Source organism: Palaemon carinicauda, chromosome 1, assembly GCF_036898095.1.
Source record: "Palaemon carinicauda isolate YSFRI2023 chromosome 1, ASM3689809v2, whole genome shotgun sequence".
In the NCBI taxonomy this organism is placed as follows: domain Eukaryota; kingdom Metazoa; phylum Arthropoda; class Malacostraca; order Decapoda; family Palaemonidae; genus Palaemon; species Palaemon carinicauda.
In genome coordinates this window covers 49,878,297-49,889,866 of record NC_090725.1, presented here as the reverse complement: position 1 = coordinate 49,889,866, position 11,570 = coordinate 49,878,297, and the positions used below count along the sequence as shown (strand labels likewise).

Genomic DNA, 11,570 nt, shown 5'->3' with positions numbered 1-11,570 from the left:
TGCGGTAACGTTCCTGACTGGCGAACGCCAGACTGGGTTTCGAGACCCGCTCAAATTCTTTAGTTCCTTTGATCGCTGCAACCTCACCATCCTTGTGAGATATGGATGGGGGGTTTTGGAGAGCCTATAGATCTATCTGCTGAGTCATCAGCAGCCATTGCCTGGTCCTAGCTTGGGTGGAGAGAGGCCTTGGTCGCTGATCATATTGTCCTGCTTGATTGGGCAATGTCACTGTCCCTTGCCCCTGCCATTTTAGAGTGGCCTTTAAACCTAAACTTTAAACCTTTCTGAATGTTGAAAGAAAACTTTTGTGGTGGGAGGCGGTGGGGTTATTTCATCAATCTTATCCTTGTCGAAGTCATTGAACCATGTTTCAGATAAGGCCAATATAATACGTCGAAATGATTCTCATTTATCAGTTTCCGAATCTGAATAGTTTTAATATTAAGAGATTGTATATTTACGTAGCCATAGTTAATGTCTTGTATTTTCTGCTAATCTCTTCAGTTCCAAATTTGTAATTATGTGTATAGCATATGGATAAGCCGTACGCAGAAACTTAGTGAAAATGATACTCTTGGTTTTCTTAGAGGAAGATTAAATTATGTGAGATGGTTTGCGTCAATTTTGTATAAGGAAAAATTGAAGAAACTTGTTACAAAGGAAATCATGTGTTCAAGTATTTAATTGACAAAATGTAAAAATTGTATTTTGTTATTTTAAAAGAAAGTTAAAAAAAAAAGTTCCAAGTCGCAAGCTTTAAAATTTCTTGAATTCACTATAATTATGATCATCTGGTTTATTCAACTTATACATTTTATCTGTTGTGAATGACATTCTTTGGTGGCGTGATTTCCTGAACATTTCCCCACACAGTTTATCATCAGTCTTGAACTTGCAATCTTTTATCAAAATGTCCATAACATTGACAGTGGTAGCAGGTGATCACATGGTACCTATCAGTTATGTTATAAGTACCCCCTCGCAAGCTAACTTCAGGATCACTTATCAACAAGTAGGCCTAGTGGGTAGTTTTGGTTTCATTTACACAGGGCAAAGCAATTTCAATTGTACTTCATCTGTATTTTAATGTTGTTACTGTTCTTTAAGATATTTCATTTTTATTGTTCATCACTTCTCTTACAGTTTATTTCCTTGTTTCTTTTCCTCACTGAGTCATTTCTCCCTGTTGGATTCCTAGGGCTGATAGCATCATGCTTTTCCAGCTATGTTTGTAGATAATAATAATAATAATAATAATAATAATAATAATAATTATAATAATAATAACGGTAGAAGAGACTCTTTAGCTATGGTAAGCAGCTCTTCTAGGAGAAGGACACTAATATCAAACCATTGTTCTCTAGTCTTGGATAGTGCCATAGCCTCTGTACCATGGCCTTCCACTGTCTTGGGTTGGAGTTCTCTTGCTTGAGGGTACACTCGGGCACACTATTCTATCTTATTTCTCTTCCTCTTGTTTTTTTTTTTTTTTTTTTTTTTTTTTTTTAGTCATAGTTTATATATGTAAGATTTATTTTAATGTTGCTACTGTTCTTGAAATATTTTAATTGTTAATTATTAATCTTGCAGTTTCCCTATTTCCTTTCTTCACTGGGCTATTTTCCCTGTTGGAGCCCTTGGGTTGATGGCATGATTCTTTTCCAACTAGGTTTGTAGCTTAGCTAATAATAATAATAATAATAATAACAATAATAATAGGGGTAGAGGAGACTCTTTAGCTATGGTAAGCAGCTCTTCTAAGAGGACACACCAAAATCAAACCATTGTTCTCTAGTCTTGGATAGTGCCATAGCCTCTGTACCATGGCCTTCCACTGCCTTGGGTTGGAGTTCTCTTGCTTGAGGATACACTAGGGCACACTATTCTATCTTATTTCTCTTCCTCTTGTTTTTTCTGTAGTTATTATAGTTTATATATGAAAAATTTATTTCAATGTTGTTACTGTTCTTGAAATATTTTAATTTAATTGTTAATCTTTTCGTTTCCTTATTACCTTTCCTCACTGGGCTATTGTCCCTGTTGCAGCCCTTGGGTAGATAGCATGATTTTTTTCCCAAGTAGGTTTGTAGCTTAGCTAATAATAATAATAATAATAATAATAATAATAATAATTCCGTTAATAAAGACAATTCTTATTGCAGAACCTTCCACATAAATCACATCCTATCCACTTTTTTCCCAAAGTAATTAAATTTCAGTCTTAAATAGGAACTTAAACAGTGGGCAAACGTTAACCCTTATTGATTTTACTCCTTATCCCCTGCGTTGAAAGATCATTAAAATTTCATTTAATGTGGCGTCACCATAGTTCATTTATGTCTGTGGTCTGTTCTTAACCATTAATTGTAATTTAAAACCGATTCTCTCCAAATGAAGTGTTAATAAAAATGTAAAACGAGAGAGAGAGAGAGAGAGAGAGAGAGAGAGAGAGAGAGAGAGAGAGAGAGAGAGAGAGAGCAATTCTATTTACTTCCCCGGCCATGTGTTGTTATATAGGTTAATAATAATTTCAAAAGAGAGAAGCTTAATGCTTCAGTGATTTCAAATTTCATCGTTCCCTCCTAAATTTCCATTTGATTGTACAATCTTCAAACACCGTGACATATTCTTGAACAGGTGAATCTTTGACATTTAGAAATCCTCGCCGGTACGTTTGTGTTGTGAATCTGCGGCCAATATAAAGATGGGAATTTTTATTATCTTGATATCTATTGGTCAGTTGGTCGCTGACTTTCATTCAATACACCGAGTGGACTGGAATACTATAGTGCGGTACCACATCGTAAATTTTAGAAGTTGATAAGCTTATAGTCATGTTAAGAATTTGAGATATAAAATATAAGAATAATGTATTTTAAGTTAAATAAGCATATTTCTCTGATAAATTGAATAACAGTGCCGTCAAACGTTAGTAAAGTTTTACACTAAATAGCAACTTCATGCTCGTACGAGGTGACGTCACTAAGCCGGCGACAATGTCAGTAGGCGGAATTTACCTAATTTCATTATTTTATTTCAAGGCATCAATCTCATTGAATGTGAAAAATATATCAGATATCACTTAAAATGGTTTATAATTATCATAAGTCATTATTAAAGCCTTTTTTGCCTATTTACGCCATAAAAAAATGAGTCGAGTTTCTCCTAATACAGACAACTGGCAATGAGTATGGCGTGATCTTGGTTTCGTGAAGCAGCTGACTGGCGGCGTGGAACGTTGAACTCAACGTACTGTTTTTAACGTTATATGTCTACAGTTCTTTAGTTGTGTCAGTGGTGGTGAAGTGTTGAGACAGTTTTGATTCGTGGATTGATGGCATAACTCTTGGATTTATCACAGTACTGCATTTCGTAGATCAACGATAAGTAGAATGTGAGTATTTTTATGGTTTGTTTACTTTTTACCTGTAGGTGGGATAATGTAAAACCAGTAAATGTTTGAAACTGAGTACAGGTACCTGCAAAATTAATTTTTATTATTAGTATTATTATTATTATAAGCTAAGCTACAACCATAGTTGGAAACACTATTCTATCTTATTTCTCTTCCTCTTGTTATGTTAATTTTTATAGTTTATATAGAAAATATTTATTTTAATGTCACTGTTCTTAAAATATTTTATTTCTCCTTGTATCCTTTCCTCACTAGGCTATTTTCCCTGTTGGGGCCCCTGGGCTTATAGCATCCTGTTTTTCCAACTAGGGTTGTAGCTTAGCAAGTAATAATAATAATAAAAAGCAGGAGGCTATAAGCCCAAGGTCTCCAGCAGGGAAATAGCCCAGTGAGGAAAGGGAAAATAAATAAACAAGTGAAGTAATGAACAATTAAAATAAGATTTTAAGAGCAATAACAACATTGAATTAGATCTCTCACATATAAGCTATGAAAACTTCAGATAATAGGAGGGAGAGAAATAAGATAGAACAGCATGCCTGAGTGTACCCTTAAGCAGGAAAATTCTTAATCCAGGACAGTGTTTGTTTAATTTTTAATGTCTCTTTGACATTTCATAACAACTGACGTATTATCAGCTGCCGTGGTAAATTTATGCGGGATTTTATTATTGTTATTATTATTATTATTATTATTATTACTTGCTAACAAGTTATATCGTCTCATCTAGGAATCAGATACTAAAGTGCTCTATGAGAATTCCCATTAGGCCTATTACAATAAAGTGAAATAGTAAGAGATTAAGATCATGATTGAATTTATTCAGTGGCTAATGATACATGTTTTCGAATATCTAATTTTATTAGAGTAATGCCAACTTTATATTGAATTTTGAGTAATACTATTCCATTAAAAGTTTATTTAGTCTCCTATGCATTAGTTAGGCCCAATTTTCATTATATTTGTGTTCTGGTATTAATGAGTTTGTGAAATGTTTTATTCGCATTTTTTTAATATCTTAAATTTCTCCTTTTCTGGTTAACACACCTCACTTTCTTCATTGGCTAATAGACCGGATACGACTGTGCATATGTCAGCAGTTTTGAGCACGAGGTCGCCATTTGAGTTTTCCCCCTCGTTGGATTTTCCGTGGAATGCGGCGATTTCTCTCTCTCTCTCTCTCTCTCTCTCTCTCTCTCTCTCTCTCTCTCTCTCTCTCGTTCGTCGGAGATTCCCGGGGCATTCCGGCCATAAACTGTCTCTCAATAGGTTCCTTCTCGTGTGTCACAGAGAGAGAGAGAGAGAGAGAGAGAGATCGCTGCATTCCACGGAAAATCAAACAGAGAGAGAGAGAGAGAGAGAGAGAGAGAGGAGAGAGAGAGAGAGAGAGAGATCGCTGCATTCCACGGAAAATCAAACTGAGAGAGAGAGAGAGAGAGAGAGAGAGAGAGAGAGAGAGAGAGAGAGAGAGAGAGAGTGAGTTTGTGTGTGAGTGACCCACGTGTTTATATGGGACCTAACCATTTTTCTCTATTAAAACAAACTTGCAATACGCCATTACTGTTTCTTTGTTTTGTTAAACAATTTAAGCGAAACCGTCGTTTCTATTATATAGTATCTATGTATGGACACTGTTTTCGATGGTAATGGAACTATCCAACAGTATTAAAACTTGTTACGGCAGGCATTACTTAGTAGTACTTATTGGTGGGCTGAAGAGTAAAATATTTGTGTATATGAGTATATAAAAATACGTACATGCATGGCAAAGGAAATGAATATTTGATTTTCATGCATTCTCTCGTGATATAAAAATGTTTAGTGGCTAGAGTTAGTCTAACTGTTGTAAATGGAATTAAATGCAAAATTGTTCATATAAAATTTTTTTTGACCGGAATTATTTTTTTTTTTTTATTTGCAGTCCTATTATATTCAACAATTACAGGTATTTTGGATAAGCAGGCCATAGCGGAAACAATAACGGTCTAAATCTTTAAAATCCGAAGCGACTAATCATTCGTAATGATTGATTAGAATATTTTATGCCATAACAAGAGTCCGATTTCCTGTATAGCTGATATTGATGCAATCTAGGCTGGGTGGAGGTATATGACTTGCATATATACATTCGTTAATATTGAGTAAATAAATGATATTTAATATTTTTTTATTCGGTCATATAAGCTTTCTAGGTGGTCTCAAGTATTAATGGTCTTCTAGCAACGCCCTTTACCGAGGTATTGTATTGCTCTCTCTCTCTCTCTCTCTCTCTCTCTCTCTCTCTCTCTCTCTCTCTCTCTCTCTCTCTCTCTCTCTCTCTCTCTCTCTCATTGTTTATATATATATATATATATATATATATATATATATATATTTATATGTGTATAGGCTATATATATATATATATATATATATATATATATATGTGTATAGGCTATATACTGTATATATTTATATATTTATATGTGTATAGGCTATATATATATATATATATATATATATATATATATATATATATATATATATATATATATATACACACATTACATTACGTATGTATATATTATATATGTGTATATATATATATATATATATATATATTATACTGTATATATGTAATGCATATATAGTGTGTAGACTTAATCAAATATGAAGAAATACTTCTTACCTCATCCGAGAATTCTGTAGTAAGACTTTCCATTGACTCACGCTCGTTGGGTGTGAGCTGCCTCACATTGCTCTTCGAGATACACATATTTGCTACCAGGTTTTTAAAGTTTAAAGTCGCTCATGAATGGCATGGGCAAGGGCCTGTGACATTGTCCTATCGAGTAGGAAAATGCCCTAGAGAATGACCATATATATATATATATATATATATATATATATATATATATATGTATGTGTATATATATATATATATATATATATATATATATATATACAGTATATATATATATATATATATATATATATATATATATATATATACAGTATATATATATATATACAGTATATATATATATATATATATATATATATATATATATATATATATATATATATATATTCTGTATATATATACTGTATATATATTTATATATATATTTTATATATATATATATATATATATATATATATATATATATATATATATGAAGGGCCAGGCAATGGCTGTTGATAACTCAGCAGTTATAGGCTCCCCCAACCCCCCCCCCCTCTCTCTCTCTTTAGCTCACAAGGATGGTGAGGTTGCAGTGACCAAAGAAACGGGACTCGAACCCCAGTCTAGCGTTAACCAGTAAGAGACGCTACCAAACCAGCCACCACAATGAAGTTCTGCTTTTACACTTAACAAAAACGCAAAATTGATTAACATGAAGTTCGATATAATCAGCGGAAGGTTGTAGTTGTTGTAACTGGTTTGTGATATATTTTTGTTATTCCTCGATACTAGGAAATGAAATAATATGGTTCAATCGTGGGTTTTAACCTTCTAATTCTCTCTCTCTCTCTCTCTCTCTCTCTCTCTCTCTCTCTCTCTCTCTCTCTCTCTCTCTCTCTCTCTCTCTCTCTCTCTCTCTCGTTGATCGAGTGTCAACACAGGATTTTCTAAAGATGAAAACGCGTTGTTATCCGAAGCGACTTATTCAAATTGATTGATTAGAATATTTTATGCCATAACAAGAGTCCGATTTCCTGTTTAGCTGATATTGATCCAATCTAGGCTGGGTGGAGGTATATGACTTGCATATATATTCGTTAGTCTTGGTTAAGTAAGTGAACTTAAATTTTTTTTTCTCATTCGTCCATTTAAGCTTCCTACTCCCTCCTAAGTATTTATACCTTTTGTCTTGTGGCAACGCCCTTTTCCGAATTATTGTTTGCAATTTAAATGTATCCTCGTGCAGATACACACCTTATATCCAGTCTCTCTCTCTCTCTCTCTCTCTCTCTCTCTCTCTCTCTCTCTCTCTCTCTCTCTCTCTCTCTCTCTCTCTCTCTCTGTATATATATACACACACACACACACACACACATATATATATATATATATATATATACCTCCCTCTCTGTATATATATATATATATAGTGCGTGTGTATAACAAGATGATCCCTATACATAGTCTGGGAATACTGTTGTGAGACTTACCAGTGACTCATGCTCATTTGGGGTGTACGCTAACCTTGAATTGCCGTTCGATATATTACTCTATATATATATATATATATATATATATATACATGTATACGTATGTATATGTATATATATATAATATATATATATATATATATATGTGTGTGTGTGTATATATATGTATGTATATATATATATATATATATATATATATATATATATATATATATACCCCAGTATTAAAGTTCAGCTTTTCCACTAACAAAAACGCAAACTTGATTAACATGAAATTAAATAATCAACGGATGATTGTTAATTGCAGTAAATAGTTTGCGATACTTTGTTGTTAGTCCTTTCTATGCTTGAAGATATGACATGGTGGTTGAATTTTCATCCCCCCCCCCCCTCTCTCTCTCTCTCTCTCTCTCTCTCTCTCTCTCTCTCTCTCTCTCTCTCTCTCTCTCTCTCTCTCTCTCTCTCTGATACTTTTATCTCAAGAATCCATTCCCTTCCTTTCCCAATTAGTTAATTGTCGGTAAAAACTTTATCATAGAATTACGATAATTTAGCGTCGATAACAATCATACCAGCCAGAGGAACGACTGAACAAACCCCAAAAGTGGACAAGGAGATAGATCTGAGCCTAAAACCCTACACACGATCAATTTTTTCGTCAATTAATTCATATAAATTTATTGACGTCCATGAATTGATGGAGAAATTGACCGTGTGTAGGGGACATTGATATCAATTTGATTGACACAATTTCATTGAATCAATTCATTGAGAGATCCAAGATCCTTTGATATTTATTGATGGGTCTTCAATAAAATTGATCGCTTTGGAGTGTCCAGAGCAAGCACTATTCCAAGAGCCACAGATGCTTTCATCTCGAAGTTATGAATCAGACTGAAAATTGAAGTAAAATCATTGACCGTGTGTAGGCACATTGATTTCCCTAATTTCATTGTCGTCAATTAAGCTGAAAGGGAAAAAATTGATGTTAGAAACAAAATGAAATGTGCCAATACTTGGGAAAAATGACATCTGTTGCCATATCTGCCATACTTGTCCTTGGACACACTTGCATCTTTTAACACTAGCTTTGACGGATATATGCAAAGGTGATGGTAAAAACTATGCCTTGAGGCTTAGGGGCTAGTAAATAGCTGCACAGAAATTTTCATCCTTGGTGTACTTTTGCTGTCTGAATGCTGAGACCACACCGTTTTGCTCCCAAATAAACTATTAAGCATAACGACAGTCTTCTGGGAACACAAGAAATGATTGGAAAAAGATCAATGAAAACCTTGCAACTTTAAAAGGAATAAGTATATAACCCATATCGCTAAGTATATGAAAGTTATTCATGAACTCAGTCGAAACCCTTGAAAAAAATTGAGAATATTTGGGTCCGTCCATTGCCGTACATCCTTGTAAGGAGTATTTGGATAAAAATGTCACCAAGTTCCCAATTGTTGTCAGTCTTTAGAGCCTTGTCCTGCTAGCTAAGGCATTGCATGTCATTCACGAGCGGCCTTTAACCATTAAAGCGGTTATAGATAGTTCTGATCACGAGCAGAAAGTGTGAAGAACAATATAAACAAATGGCATCGCTTCTTGGATCTTAGAACTAAAGGATGTGCTAAAATGAGAAAATATCCGATTAAATTATATTTGCCATCAACCCATGGGCACATTTACTATAGATTAACGTATCATGGCCTTTATCAGTGGTCATAAAGTAACTTGCCTCTTTTGACACTAGCTTTAACGGAAATATGCAAAGGTAATAGTGAGAAGTATGCCTTAAGGCTTAGTAGGCTTGGCGTACTTTGCAGTCTGAATGTTGAGACCCAACCGTTTTGCTGTCAAATAAACTATTAAGCACAATGAAAATCTCCTGGGGGACACCAGAAATAATTGGAAAAAGATCAGTGCAAACATTGCAATTTTAGAAGACCTATAAGTGTATGAAATTTATTTATGAACCCAGTCGAAACCCTTGAACAAAGCTGAAAACGTTTGGTCCCGTCCATTGCCGTACATCCTTTGAATGGAGTATTTGGATCAAAATGTCATAAAGTTCGTAATTTATTTCTTGTAACCCTTGAAAAACAACTTTTCCTCAACATTGGTAAGTGTTAGAGGTATGAAGGAAAACGTTAAAGAAAAAACTAATGGACAGAATTTAATTGATTTCCTTTGGTTCTATAATGTGTCTTTTTAGGACCTTCTTGCATAAAAAAACTCAGGGCCACTCAGTAAATAGCATGCCTTCGCCACGCCAAGCAGTCTCATTTTCCTCTTAACTCCTCTGCGTACTTGCTCTTCGATAGAGTTTCTATAATCTAATGGGTTTGTCCGTTGGTCATATCCCACATGTCCACCAACTTTTTTTTTAAATAGGTTTAGTATTTGTGTAATGTTATTCACAAACAAAAAATAAACTAACAGAATAATTGCCATTTACTTTTCAAAGTACTAATGCTTACTTTATACTTTGATGTACTTTATCCAAAATGTTAGATTCATCCTTGGGTCATACCCATCATGACTACCTAGTTTGGTCAAAGTTTTTGTGTAAAGTTGCTTAAAAACAATTAAATAAACTAACAAACAGTGATTATATACCTTTCGCAAAATCTTGGTTTTTTTTTTTTTTTTCCACCCCGGTGGAAATAGTCAAGTCACGAGAAAAGAAAAGTTATTTTAAGCAGAAGTTTTATTTGCTTTTATACTTTGTGGAACAGTGTCGTAGACATGCCTTAGGATAATTAAAAATATATTTGTATGCTGCAAAGCTGTTTGGGTCATGGGGACTTTTTAGTTGATTTTTTTTCTTTATAAACTGAGAAATTCTATTTCCATCAGCCGAAATTTATTTCCTTCATGTCATCGTGATATGCCTGCATCGATGAGTTGTCAAACCAAGGTTCACCATTTTGGTTCTTCCTGGGATAGATCATATTACTTCTGTTTAAACTATAAAAGAAGTGAAATGGAAATAGAGCATTACCATAAGCCAAACCATAATTAGCCTATAACGACTGAAAAAGAACCAAAACGAGCATTTGGTTTGGAATGTGTTAGCGGATTCAGTAGATGATCTGTAGTAAGAGAGACCATCCTGGTTGTTGAATGTAGATTTTAAGGATATTCTATGTTTAAGTAAAGTAAGAGATGAATGTGTCCACGATAAAAGTCTGTATTAAAGAAAGAGGATGAGAAGCCTGTTATGTTGAAGGGACAGACCTCAAGGGAAGTATTACGTAACGCTAGTCACCTTTTGGTTATATTGGAAACATGAGGCTAGAATTCTGATCAAAGTTATGGCCATGATGTAGTGTAGGTAAATCGTTCTTTTATGTTGGCTATCTCGCCAGTAAATAGTGCAAAGATTTATGACATTGTCATCTTTGCACACTAACACTGGAGATTTCAAAGGTTACAACGCTTCCAGAAGGCTAAAATCACTGCCAGGTCTTTGCTCAGACAGCCTCTATAACGATTAAAACTATTCCAGAAGGCTAAAATCACTTCGAAGGAAAGTCAATATTATTGCTCCGGAATTAACTGAGATGTTTTGTTCAAATTTTAGATAATATAGTTGGCCACATGATGAGAAATGTGAGCAAGAGCGTCACTGACCAATGTGAATGCCCAGATAGTTACAGAGAAACGTCATTGGCGGGGACATGTTAATGGTATGTCAAGACAAGATATGCTTTAAATGAACAACTAGAGGGGCTCTCAGTAGTGCTTAGACCTCCGTCATGGCAGCATATTTCTCGACCGTTTGCTTGGCCATGACCTTTGATCTTCAACTTTCAAAATTGAATCAGTTCCTAATTAATCCCTGCAAGTTTCTATACTATGAGTAAAATTTGAGTCGGGAAGTTGTTCACCTCACAAGTAGACAAACAAAGGGGAAAACATAACCTCCCAACTTCGCTTGCGGAGGTAAATAGCAGATGAACCTCGATGTTTATAAGCCGTTTTAGGGTTAGTC

General features: G+C 34.4%; 1 pseudogene; it reads left to right on the top strand.

Annotated features, from left to right (window-relative positions):
- The first annotated feature begins 3,162 nt into the window (after nt 1-3,162).
- The window catches only part of LOC137648165 (uncharacterized), a 244,492-nt pseudogene continuing 236,084 nt past the window's right edge, over nt 3,163-11,570 (top strand).